This window comes from Danio aesculapii, chromosome 22 (genome assembly GCF_903798145.1).
Source record: "Danio aesculapii chromosome 22, fDanAes4.1, whole genome shotgun sequence".
Classification (NCBI taxonomy): Eukaryota; Metazoa; Chordata; class Actinopteri; order Cypriniformes; family Danionidae; genus Danio; species Danio aesculapii.
In genome coordinates, this window is record NC_079456.1 from 23298129 (window position 1) to 23310138 (window position 12010).

Sequence of the window (12010 nt, forward strand, 5' to 3'; positions counted from 1 at the left end):
TACTGTGGTTTTACTAGAGCGTATCGCTTTATTTGTGGTTATTTATAAAAAATACCGTAGTGACAAAATTGTTAATGTTAATACATTTGAACACACACACATTTAAAAAAAAAAAAAACTGTAGTAAATTAGTAAAACTGTAGTTGATTTTGTCATTTTTAAGTTAGTATGTTTTTGCTACAAAAATCATAGTTAAACCTTGTTAACTGTTATAAGATTACACACATTTTTATAGTTATGGTTATTATACAATTTACCATAATTTATTTAGTAAAACCAGGTCTGATTGCACTTTCACTATAGTTTTTCCACAAAAAAAACACAGTACCGCAGTATGTTACAGTAGTAAAACTATGGTTATTCAGTAATTATATAAGGTATATGCAGTAATCCTAAAGGTAATTTCAATACATTTTTAAGACATTTTAAAGACATTCTCAGAATATTTTAAGACCTCATCGCCACTTCAGGTTCTAATCAGTATCAAACCTTTAAGTTAATAAACAGCTGTAGTTAAATAAATCAATGGAGCACAGCCATGCAACAGAACTCAGATAAGCTCGGAAGAAACAAACCTTGAAAGAATAAATTACGCGGTTGTTTTCAGCGACAGGCTTCAGCCACTGTTTAAACTCGTCTTTCTTCAACCAGGAGTACGCTAACTTACATTTTCCCATTTTGCCGTCAGATTCGCTCTATGGTTTTGCTACATCTGGAGAGCATCACATCACTTTTCTGCGTTTGTCGCTTTGTTGGACGTGCCTCGGCCCGAACTAATCGCGTGGATCGAGCACACCGTTGTTAATGTGAGGAGGAAAATAAATATATTTATGCTTATTTGGAGTCAAACACTTTGGACAACGCTTGAACAAAATTTAATACCTCGTAAAAACACTATTAAGATTTTTTAATACCTTTTAAGGCCCTTCATTTTCTCATAATTAATTTATCAACTTTTAATGCTTTTTAAAACCCCACGGACACCCTGTTATAATGGTTTTAATGCAATCACCATAGTAAAACCATGGTTAATTTTGTAGTCTTTTTATTTTACTTTTTTTCCACAAAAAAACATTAGTTACCATGTTTTTACCATAGACCTTGTTTACTTACAATAGCAAAGTAATGTATATATTGTTCTTGTGTTTTTACCAAATCATTTGGTTATCTAAACCAAGTCATGGTAAGAGCATGGTTAATATAAAACCAATCATTTTTGTATTTATGATTTATCTTAAATCTGAGATTATTAGAAGTTCAAAAGGTAGTAAAAATTATGGGTAATTTAGAAGTTTTTGAAGTAAAATTTTGTTATAATAATAATTGGTGTAGGTATAACAAATTAATTTTGTAGTTAACATAGTTTTACTGCAAATAATGAGGTATATCCATCTTTATTTTTGTGGTTACTAGTTTTAATTTAAAAAAAAAGTAAAATTCATGGCTATTATTATAATTTTTCCAGAAAAAAAAACGTTATACCATGGTTACTATAATAAAACAATGATCATTTCATTGCAGCTACTGTTAATATTGTTATAGCTATCATTTCTCCATTTCACTTTTCTAAACTACCATCCCAAATCCTCAAAGCCTCAATCCCCTGTTGTGTCTTCCTCCTCCATTTCTTTTCCCAATCTCCACTACCACACTACCATCCTCCTCACTATTAACCCGTTAGCCCGTGGGCATAAAATAATCAGCCACGCAATCCACGCCGGCGTCCCTTTCGCTCTAAAATTACACTGTTTTCCAACCCCCTCTGACTTCATAACATAAAGGCGAGCCAACCTGGCCTCTAATTGGACATTATAATTGCAGATGTGAATTAATGGGCCAAACACTGATAGTGTAAGCACATAAAACCTCCACTTGCTAAATGGAAAACAGATCCAGGGGAAGGGAGGCTCTTTCCTATGGCAACCCCTGGCATGTTTTAATCCTGCCACTTCAGCAAGGCTCTTGTTATGGAGAAAAGCAGGATATTTTTCTATTGTGTGGACGGAGCGCTGGCCGTCGAGTGTACGGGACACACACACACGCGCGCATTATGACACGGTTAGCACATCATTATCCTGACGCTCTAAACACAAAACTGAATGTGATAGCTGGCTGGGAATGCCGTGTCAGACACATAACTCCCCCCAAATATGTTGAGACAATGTTTGAGCATCTCACAAGCATGCTTCTTCATTTCTCTGACATAATTACAATAAACAGCTTTCGCCCTCCCTCAAGGAGAGTAATTACCTCGCGACACGCTGAAAGCTCTTCTCATTGAGAGATGCCACAGACTCCATGCCGTCTCCTTCATGTCTGGACCTGAGAGAGACAGGGAGAACAAACAGAAAATTAACTAAATGCCGAACTTGTGCTTTTTTTTTCTTTTTGTCAAGTCGCGAATGATGTTTTAATAGAGAGAGGAAATTTAAAGGGACAGTTCATCCATAAATGAACATTTGTTGTTCAATTTCTCACCATCAGGCCCTCGTTCAGGCCCTGGTGATTCAAGTCAATGACTAGCACTTTAAGAGTAAAAAAATAACATTGAGGCAACACAAAATTAATGCCAGAGGTTCATGATGATACATTGAGGTCATATGAAATAAAAACAATTGGTCTGTACAAGAGCCTGAACATTTTTTAATATTCAGCCTCGGAAACATGTGTTAGCTTCATGTTATTCAATGAAACATTGAACAATACCAATGTTTTGACTTATCCTGTGTTGTTTTATCATTTTTTTTTGTCTTTTAACTTTAAAAATCTGTATTTGGTGGAAGATTTTCAGTCACATTTATTGTTTGGACCAATGTTGTTTTTCATTTCCCCCCAAAAAAAGCAATTAGAGGAAATGTTATCACACCTTTATAGAATAAAACAATTATTAACATTTTAGTACACCCTATAGGTGCAATATCACACTACCCAGTGAGCATTTTTTGTTTTTAAAAGATGTCTAATAGATGTCTAAACATAGTCGTCTTGGCTAAAACAAAATGTAAATTTGGGCTGTCAGTGAAAATCTAATAGACCTCTAAGAATAGGCCAAAACTAGACTAGTCATCAAATAAACAGAAATTAATGACTACACATATAAAGTCTGTCTAATCTGTCTATTTGACGTGTCTAATAGATGTCTAATAGACATCTAAACATAGTCGTCTTGGCTAAAACAAGGCTAAATTTGGGCTGTCAGTGAAAATCGAACAGAAGTCTAAGAACAGGCCAAAATTAGACTAGTCGTCAAATAGACAGAAATGACTACACTTATAATGTCTGTCTAAGCTGTCTATTTGATGTCTAGTTTTGGACTATTTTTAGACGTCTATTAGATTTTCACTGACAGTCCAAGTTTAGCCTTGTTTTAGCCAAGCTGTCTAAGTTAGATGTCTATTAGACGTCTATTAAACACAAAATTGTTTTGCTGGGTAGTATAGCATTTGTTTTTTGTTTTTTTGAGTGAGGAACTACTTTCCTCTGCCCTGGATTCACATCAAAAGTCGACCGCATTTATTGATTCTCAAAAATGTCACATTCTTTGACACCAGTATTTGAACTTTTTTATTGCATAATGTAGAGTAATGTCTTAGCAATGACAAAACAAAGGAGCTTGCTCACAGATAACACACACAACAACATCAATCAGTTCTCCTGTAATGTAATGTAATGTAATGTTTATCGTGCATGGCCATATGCCCAAATCGCTTCACAATCATGAGGGTGGGGGGGGTCTTTCCACACCACCACCAGTGTGCAGCATCCACTTAGATGATGTGATGGCAGCCACAGGACAACAGTGTCAGTGCTCTCACCACACACCAGCTATTGGTGGAATGGAGAGACAGTGATAGAGCCAATTCAGTAGACGGGGATAATTGGGAGGCAATGATGGGTAAGGGCCGATAGAGGGAATTTGGCCAGGACACCAGGGGTACACCCCTACTCTTTACAAGAAGTGCATGGGATTTTTAATTACCACCAAAAGTCAGGACTCTCACCCGAAAGATGGTGCTCACTGACATTATAGTGTTCCCTACACTATACTGGGGCATTAGGACTCACACAGACCACAGGTTGAGCACCCCCTGCTGGTCTCACTAACACCACTTCCAAGAGCAACCTATATTTCCCATGTGGTCTCCCATCCAGGTACTAACCAGGCTCAGCCATGCTTAGCTTCAGTGAGTAACCGGTCTTGGTCTGCAGGGTGATATGGTTGTGGCTCCTGTATTTATTCTGTTATCCTATACAAGTTTAAACCCCATACAAAATGTAATACTTATGTCAAAAGGCAAACAAATAATAGATAACTACAAGCAAATATTGCCATTAGATAAACCCAAAGCTAATTATATTTCACATTTATCCACTAAAGAGACATACAGTACATCAGACTCCAGAATTGAGTGCGCTGGAAATCCCATCTCTGAAATCATCCGAACATATTTTCAAATAGGCAGTATCCTTATAAATAACCTAATTATTTTCAGTCTAAACAATCACATTCTCACCTTAAAAAGCCTCAAAACTGTGGTCCAACAGCTGCAGTATTTGTCAAACTATAGTTTAGTCCAGTGTTTCTCAACCACGATCCTGGTGGATCACCAGCTCTGCATATTTTCCGTTTCTCCTTAACCAAACACACTTGATGCAGATCATCAGCTTATTTAGCAGAAACTGAAAGGCCTGTAATGGGTGTGTCAGACAAAGGAGACATGCAGTGCTGGTGGTCCTCCAGGAACGTGGTTGAGAAACACTGGTTTAGTCCTCTCTTGAAAAGGGCTTGGCAGTTCCAGCGGGTGGAGTGATACACATGGGTGAAGAGGCTGAAAATAGGCAGAAAATCACACAGCTATCAGCTGTTCTCAGATGCGAGAACCAAAAGGAACTGTTGTATAAATATACATAATAGCCTGACATCTATGGAACATTAGCAAAGATAATTTTGGAAAATTTTCAGTATTTTTTTTATATAATTGTAAGTCAACTTCTCTTAATTGCTCATTAAATATAATGTAATTATGAGACAAAAACAGGAGCATTTATGCAACCACTATGTTTTAAGAACATGGCCTGCATCTAGTTAGTCATAAATCAACTATTTTAAACACATAATAAATTAATTTCTTAATTACTTAACAATTTAATGTGTTAAATCAAAAGCACTACTTGTAAACAATGGTCAGTTTCTTGCACAGACCAGTCATTTTTCTTAATAACACCTCAATATATGGTCAGGAGTCATGTATTTTTCATTATTTTGTTATGCCTGTATGTTTTTTTTTGACTCTCAAATCTATTTTTAGGACTCACCAATAACTATTGTAGCCAAAAATGTTATTGAAAATACTGCTGAAGAAAAAAGTAGTATATTGATGGCCTAAGAACTGTAAATAAATAAGGAATTTTCAATTTGAGTGAACTACAACTTCCCTTATAAGTCTCCTATCTGTATTTTCCAGAGAAAAATACAGTTTACAAAGTGGGTGCATTCTGGGTCATCTCTATTTTTCTCTCTCTTTTCTTACAAATTATTTAAGGGCATGTAGGATGTGGATTTCACCGAGCATTGTGGAAGGAAGCTGAAAGATTTCTGGACTTCCTTTAGCAAACACTCACAGTGTGTACAAATTCTGCACTTGAGGGGTCAGTCTGAGGGTAGACTGTGATTCCCGTCTTCTGGCAGAGCCGCTTTACTAAATTCTGTCATTCTGAGTTATGCTCGAACAATCAGGCAATGGGGCGGCAAAAGTAAACTTCATAAGAAGAGACATATTCTCTGAAAACTGGTCAAAGTATTGCACACAGTTTGTTTTCTGTGCAAAATATTGTTAAGATAGTAGTATTAGGACAATGTTATGTATTCAGAACAAATGTAAAAAGAAATGAAAATAAATAACAAGATACTAGTGTGTGTGGATGTTTCCCAGTGATGGGTTGCAGCTGGAAGGGCATGTTTTCCGCTGCGTAAAACATATGCTGGATAAGTTGGCGGTTCATTCCGCTGTGGCGAACCCAGATTAATAAAGGGACTAACCCGAAAAGAAAATGAATGAATGAATGAATGAATGAATGAAAAAGATACTAAAGAAATTTGACCAAATTAATGAATATGAGCAATAATAAAGTGAAGACGAGGCAGTAAATTAATAAATAGAAGCCTACAAGTGAACTGAAAAGGAATTAATAAAAATATACAAATTAAAATAAAACAAATGCATGAAAAGACACCAATGAAAGAACAAATTACACAAAAACACAAATGATATTAAAATAAAATACAAAACTACTGAAAAATAACAAAAAATGTACAATTAAATTAATAAATAATAAAGAAACTAAAACAATACAAAATAAATACATAAAATAAAACAAAAAAGAGTGTATGAATGATAAAATTCAAATTAACGGAGAATGAATGGGTAAATATTTACAACCGAAAATGAATAAATAAATAAATAAATAAATGAACTAACTAAATTATTAATTAATTAAATAATAAAAATGTAAAAATAAAATAGATGAAAGTTACAAATAAAATATTGAATGACTAAAACTATTCTAAAATATTACAAATAACAAATATAAAAGGTTAAAAAAGTTATATAATTAAAAGAAATAAAGAAAAATAAGATGTAAATAGATCAATAAAAAATAAACAAATGAAACAACGCAATAATTTGTCAAAAATACAAATAGCTAAATTAAAAAATACATCAAAAGATGCAAATCAATGAATTAGTAATTAAGATAATGTATACACATACATAGTTGAAGTCAACTTATCTGAAATTATTAGCCCCTTGAATTATTAGCCCCCTGTTTATTTTTTTCCCCAGTTTCTGTTTAACGTAGAGAAGATTTTTTAAACACATTTCAAAAACATAACAGTTTAAATAACTCATTTCTAATAGCTGATTTATTTTATCTGTGAAAATGTCCTTGCTCTGTTAAACATCATTTGGGAAATATTAAAAAAAGAAAAAAACAATGCAAAGGGGGGCTAATAGTCCCTTTATTAATCTGGGGTCGCCACAGCAAAATGAACCACCAACTTATCCAGCACATTTTTACACAGCGGATGCCCTTTCAGCTGCAACCCATCTCTGGGAAACATCCACACACACTCATTCACACTCATACACTATGGACAATTTAGCCTACCCAATTCACCTGTACAACATGTCTTTGGACTGTGGAGGAAACCAGAGCACCCAGAGGAAACCCACGTGAACGCAGGGAGAACATGCAAACTCCACACAGAAACCCCAACCAACCCAGCTGAGGCTCGAACCAGCGACCTTCTTGCTGTGATGCAACAGCACTAGCTACTGCACCACTGCGTCGCCCATATATTTATATATTTATATATTTATATATATATATATAAAACAATATAAACATTTTGAACAAATCATCTTGTGTTTTATTAAATGTCACTTGGTAGCAGTGGTAAGTTATATCTCCTCTTATCAATGTTCCAGTATCATTTGTATGTTCAACTGATTCAACCAAAATTTGCATAAACAATTGCATTTCAAACTGACTGATTTCCTTATTCAAAACTACACTGAATGTTCTTTCTTCTTCTTCAGGAAACTACACCTGCAAGTTGAAAGAGAACACTCCTAGCCTATAACGGATCAAGATGAAATTTCAACCTCTGAAAAGCATCAAATAGTACTAATATACAATCCAATCATGATCTAATTATGATAAAAAAATCATGATCGTAATGCCTACATCCACTCCGAATCTCAGATAGTCAGACAGTGATTCATCTTTTATAAATGGTTCAAATATTAGCATCTGGGATTCAGCAGAGACTGTAATTACACCATGATTTTGTAAAAAAAATTCACTTTTAAGTGTGATTTGACTAAACAGGGGTCATAAATGGATACTGAGAAAGTTTTCTCAATTCAAATAAGTAGAGGTATGGAAACATGCATCACAACTTAACAAGCGTATACGATAAAGCCTGATGATTGTGCTGAACTGTGCCTTGTGTGTTTCTGTGTGTAACAGATAAAGCCGAGCAGCTTCACTTCAGTAAGCAACTGTCTCTACCTCGCATGTCTGTGTTCGCCAGCTAGGACAGATGGCAGTCAAGCTTTGATATCTGGACGGCCAGGTACACATAAGAGTGCTCTGACGTCCCGATGAAAAGAGAGGAACCAGAGAAACTGACAATATGTGAAAAGCACATGTCTCTGAGGTGCTGCTGGACACAAAGAGCACCTGGAGATGACTTGAGCTGAAAAGATGTTGGTTTGTTTGGAAATGCTGAGAGGAAGAGCAGTTCTGTTGGAGATCAGTTAAGAAACATAAAAAAATATGTCAATATTTTCAAATTTACAAATATATTAAATATGTACATAAAATGGAAATGTTACAAATAATAATTTTAATTAAGTTACGACTCTATTGATGATAATAATAACAATTATAATAATAAAAATTTATTAATGTTAATTATTAAATATAATCAGGAATACTAAGCTATGCTGCACTTATATACAGTACATTTATTGCCGGCAGATAGCTCTCTGCAACTCTCACATGGTTGCCCACTGTAGCTAAATAGGGCTGCGCCCAGTCAGTACCTGTATGGGAGACAACATGGGAAGGCTGAAGCCTGATTTATACTTTCGCCTGGTGCCGTCCATCTAGTTATCTCTATGATCACACATGGACAGATCATAAAGATGTCTGTACAGTTGTGCCTGTTGTGCGAATCTCCGCAAACACTGCAATGATGTCACATTTGCCGCGCGCACTCAAGCGAACTAGCGGACTTGTCGAGTATAAACCAGGCTTACGTTACTGCCGGAAGTGGTGTTAGCGAGACCAGCAGGGGGCACTCAACCTGCGGTCTGTGTGGGTCCTAACCCCCCAGTATATTAATGGGGACTTTATACTGCTCAGTGAGCACCATCTTTCGTATGAGACATTAAATCGAGGTCCTGACTCTCTGTGGTCGTTAAAAAAATTCCAGGATGTCCTTCCAAAAAAAGAGTAGGGGTTTAACCCCGCCATCTTGGTCAAATTTGTCCACTGGCCTCTGTCCATCATGGTGTCCTAAGCATATCCATATCACAATTGGCTTCATTACTCCAGGTGCATGCTGCAGACTGGTGGTGGATGAGGAGATTCCCCCAAAAAATGTGTAAAGTGTTTTGAATGTCCAGAAAAGCTCTATATAAATTATTATTATTATTATTTCACATTTGTTATGCTTGGTTTTCATGATGGCAAAGTTCACAACTACTTTGTAATATGGTGGAAAATTTGTCTGAAAAATATTTAATAAAATAACATGTAATATATTTTAAATATTATGCATATGCATAAGTTTCCATTGTTTCCAATCATTTTTTGACTTTTTAAGCAATACAAATAGACACAAATGTTTACAAACTGTATGAGATATCAGATCTATATTGTTTGATTTCACATTTCTGGATCTCTGATGTTTGACAGCAGACTTTGGGATCTCAAAAATGTTTTTATACTAAAGTAGACAAATGTGAAATGTTTTTCTTAGGATAAACATCAAAGACAACTGAAGTCTCTACTGCAATCCTCTTAACCCTTTATTGGGCAAAGAACCATATGCTAACTTCATTGACATTGATTACGATATCATTTTTCATATAAGTTCAACGGTCTTGTAATAACCCCCAGGAGCACTCCAGGGTTTTTTTTCCAATGAGTATTTCAATAAGTGCCCTATAAATAGTTAATCTCTTAAATATTTCTCATAAACATTTGAGAACATGTAAATCACTTTTCACAAAACATGTTTATGTCATTCACACAGAGACAGTAACAGTATCATGTCTAAATAATAACTTTCAGGCTCCCAAAATGTCGCTGTAATGTCAGTTTTTGCATAAATTTCATATTATTTCAGTTTAAATTGACTGCTGATTAAATAAAAATCCAAATAAAGACTAAATTTGTTCAAATCATAGAAGCCAACAACCCCAACACCCATTTGATGCGCTGAATTGCACAACCTTAAGTCATCCGGTTTCATTTTCCAAGCTTGCTTGTGCTTGACAACTTGATGAACATTTTTTTATTTTGGAAACTTCATGTGGCTTTCTTTTTGTCCTCTACAAGCTAATATATACACATGCCAGAGACCTAAACGAGGACCACCCACGAACTGCTCTTACAGTGCACGACACACTAGAAATACATTTAATTTAATAATATCAACCTCTACAGCCCATTTCTATCTTATAATTCGACATTTAAACCTCTCCACAGTGGCATGACTTCTTCAGACCAGCCTCCGCACATACTGAGACTTTATTGTGGCGCTAACCAGTTGTAACTTGTCGCCCAAGCTCTGGACCACCCAGATTAGCCGTCTAAACAAGGCTTTAGATGTTTTAATTGTCTCCATCCTCTGGGTGTGCCATCGACTTGAAAGTACGTCGACATAACAGCAGTTCATTTGCACTTGGAGATTTATACAGAGGACAAATTCACCACCAGCCATTACACAGCCAAACCTTATATAGAGAATGTGCAGTAACATTTTACAAGATAAAAATTTTTAGGTATAGCACAGACCTACAAAAAAGCTAGAAGCTGGCTCAAAACTATACATAAGGCATAAATAAAACACATTTCAAGGTCATGGGTTCAATTCCCAGAGAAACAAACTTGTAAACATACTAAAAAAAACATGTTACTTTAGATAAAAGCATCTATGCAACGCACAAGCCTACATGCAAGCGTAAACACCTTTGAGGTAGAAAATGTTATGGGATGTAAGCAGAAGCATCCAGAGGTACGATTTTTAAGATGAAAGGACATCATAAAATCCTGAGACGCTATAATAAAAGACTGTCTCCTAAAACAAGACGCTTCGTGGCCCCTGATAGTCTGTAATTTACAATGACAATATCAGGGACCGTCACGAAGCAGGAGGCAAAGTGCAGGGTAGCGGGAAGAAACACAGCCCTGTTTTTATTCCTACTTTAATGATTCATCCTTTGTCTCAGAAGTGCTCATCTTCTTAGCATATCCAAACAAACCATTTCCCCTCGAAATCTTCAAATGATCCATTAAAACGAGCTCATTTGAGAGCAACAACTATTGCAAAACATGGGACGCCGAAAGAAAACAGGAGCGGCTGCGAACACCTCCCCTCTTTCCCCGCTCATAATATGCAAAGTTTCACCCTGAGGTATTAATCTGTTTCCATTGTAGCTAAACGCAGATGCTATCAAGCTCCATTTGTCATTGACAGCGAGGGTAATGACCCTGAACTCGCGTGAGCAGCTCCTGGGCAGCAAAGACACAAGGTGGTAAGTAACTCAATATATTTTCCCACAGCAGCATCAACGGCTACAAATTTGCTAGGCAAATTGAGTGTGATGAGCACATTTTATACCACTTTGGCTCGTGGTTGTACCGACTTAATCTCCTTGAGACCATTTATCTCTCAAAATGCATTGCAGGCCTGTTGTAGCATTGCTTGTTTTATCAATCTTGGATTACAGTGCTGCTTGTTTGGACTGGACATATTGACATCCTCCACCTAAGCTGGGTCAAGATCCTGTTAAAAAATGCATGGCAGTTTCTTTGAGTGCGAGCGAGAGAATTGATGTACTTTTAGTTGTGGCAAGAAAGGACACATTTTCAGGAGGTTTTCCAGGTCTTTCTGTCAACACAGTGATGTGAAAAGTCTTTAGTCCCCTCAGAAACCCTACGCTTTCAGTCCAACCGGAGGTTCAGCACGTTGTGAAAGAAACAAGTCGGGAATGTACTGAACACCATTGTGTCCAAAACAAGCCTCCGCAGAGCCAAGGATTTCAAGCGGTGCATGAACCTAGTAGGAATACCGTTCTCGAATTCCATCCAGGTTTCCCTGATCGCTTCAAACACTACAGTACGGACAGCGAAGATAAAGACACAATGTGGTTCGCCAGTGGTTTTCAACCTCCGGTGATAAGTGAAAAGGCTGGCTTTGCTTATATTGGCAGGC

At 36.3% G+C, this 12010-nt stretch overlaps 1 long non-coding RNA gene across 1 annotated transcript in view; it reads right to left on the minus strand.

Moving 5' to 3' along the window:
* The window catches only part of LOC130216487 (uncharacterized), a 31002-nt gene that overhangs the window by 3330 nt on the left and 15662 nt on the right, over positions 1 to 12010 (minus strand). The window contains exon 3 of the long non-coding RNA XR_008835808.1: positions 2251 to 2322. This is a non-coding gene — a long non-coding RNA (uncharacterized LOC130216487). The remainder of the gene's footprint in view (positions 1 to 2250; positions 2323 to 12010) is intronic.